Below are 2316 nucleotides of genomic sequence, written 5' to 3'. Positions count from 1 at the left end.
TTACCCATACGCTTAAACTTGGTTTAAGCACTAAGCGGAGGTGAAGAAATCGGCCCTAAGACAAACTTAAAAAATCTATGTTGATTCACCTACCTTATACATGTTGGATCTGTCGTTTTCTTTGTCCAGTTCTATTAATATCCATTAATCCAGTCCATGAAAAAGAATCGAAATTTTGTCTTGCCTGTAATCTGCTCTAGGGGAAGATCCATCAATTACGTAACGCAAAAATTCGCAATTTTAAACCCCCTATGTTACACTTTTTCTATCAAGTATCCAAAAATTAAGTAGGCATTGTCACTCTTCCGGTAAACCCCCTCTCTCCTTTGAGCGTTACGTTATTTATGGATGCTCTCTTCTTCGTGGATCATGCAAATGCTTTCATTTACATGCATACGATTATTATACATAACAACATAAATAACTGTTACACAAGATCCTTCGAGTAGTACATAACAACATAATCGATACACCAGTAAAATATATCCGCAAGCACTATAAATACCTCTTATCAACCTTGCGAGAGAGGATTTATATCACTGATATCACTGATGCATACCAAATTTTTAAGCCATGAAGATCAAAAAGCTAACTATTTCTAATAGGTTTACAAGGAAACTGGTGATATTTTGTTTTATTCTCGATCACTGTGGGTGATAGGCAATGTTTACAAAGGTTCGCGCAATCAGCACTAATAGGTATTGCTTGATATAATTTGATCATTTTTGTAGTTGTGTTGTCAAATAATAATGGCATGGGGTGGCTGATGAGTGTATCGATTATAGACGAGTGCACGAATCAGAAACTCCATACTCTCATAAAAATTTACTCGGATTTAATCGCGAGGTGAAAACTGTAAACATTGCCCCTGCCTCATATATCACTTTCATGGATGCATATGTGTGCATTTGACGTCATCAGTCAGCTAACAATAAAAACACCTTTATTGAATAAACGCCATTGAGCGGTGGGTGGGAGACGGGTCGTATCCGTGACAGCACCTAATGCTAAACTAAAGAAACCTGTGTTACTAAAAGAGTAGAATAGTTTCAACTGGATGTCAAAAAATTAACAATGTTGAATAATTCTGATTGTGCATCAAGCAATATTTATCACGAAGTGCCTATATCATTATTTCTTCAAGAAAAAAGCTACATTAGTCATCTCATCATAATATGTTCTGCAGTATTTCGCCTCTTTGATGAAGTTGAGACACATTAGTACGCTTTGAGCCAGTGTCATTTTGGGGTGTTTATTAGTGCCAGTATTATTTTTTCAGATTCGGAAGAACTTAGAAAATCGATTAACTTTTAAGTATTACTCAGTTAAAAGGTGTGCATGTTATTCATTCTGTCGATCGGTAGCAATTGAACAGTATTTCAGTTCAACTACGGTGGTACAGGATCGTTTTGGGTGCTGCTGAAACCCTTCCAGTCGTAGCATTGCATGACATGCTCAAAAATGTCACGATTTAGTTTCAGAAGAAGTATATTTTCCAGTGAATCTGGTCCAAGTGCAGCTCTATGCGGTGAAAGAACCAGCGCAAGACCCGAAAAAGCACGTTCCACAGAAACCTGATTGGATGGCGCAGCTAGAGCAACCATTGCCACTTCGAACAATTCAGGATGACTTTTTTGACGCCGTATCCAATACTCCCACACATCGTGGTTGAAACCTTGACGTGGCTCGGCATCTAAAGCTTTGACTTGCTGGGCAAATTTGGATGAATCACAGGTAAGCGAATCATCGAGTGAGCCTCCAAACATTTCAGTAAGATAATCATCGCGGGCGATCGTTGCTTGCGAATTCGATCCCAGGTATCCGTAATGTAGCCCTGTTGAATCAAAAGTATCTGTGCTACAGTTATACACTAACCTATGTAATTTTAAAGTTACCTGAATCATTAACTTCTCGTTCGGATTAAAGAACTTCGAATGTAAGTAGTTCAGTCTTGGATCGAGGTATAGTGCCATTTGAAATGCTCTTGATGTCTTTAAATTTTCCAAACGTCGTGACAAAGATGCGATGAGACTTGGAACAAAATGGGTTCGATGGAAAACTTTTGATTTCACTAACAGCCTGTAGCCAGCTTAAGTAGAAATCAGGAAGTGAAACGTGTTTTTCTTGTAGTCTTTTTGTACACAGGTACAACGGTTTAAACGCCTCCACATAATTTTCAATAAAAGTCCAGCTTTCATCGTTCAAACCTGTGAAAAGTAGTTGATGCAATTTGATTTAATTGTTTTTAAAGGGTGAAATAGGTTTGTCTAGTACTGTAGCCACGACCGCTAAAGTGTTTCGACTGCAATACAGAAG

General features: G+C 38.1%; 1 pseudogene; it reads right to left on the bottom strand.

Annotated features, from left to right (window-relative positions):
- Nucleotides 1–1388: 1388 nt before the first annotated feature.
- Nucleotides 1389–1988, bottom strand: LOC134206516 (uncharacterized; annotated as a pseudogene).
- Nucleotides 1989–2316: the final 328 nt, after the last annotated feature.

This window comes from Armigeres subalbatus, chromosome 1 (assembly GCF_024139115.2).
Source record: "Armigeres subalbatus isolate Guangzhou_Male chromosome 1, GZ_Asu_2, whole genome shotgun sequence".
NCBI classification, from domain to species: Eukaryota; Metazoa; Arthropoda; class Insecta; order Diptera; family Culicidae; genus Armigeres; species Armigeres subalbatus.
The sequence above is the reverse complement of the archived record's forward strand: the minus strand, read 5'-3'. Positions and strand labels throughout refer to the sequence as shown.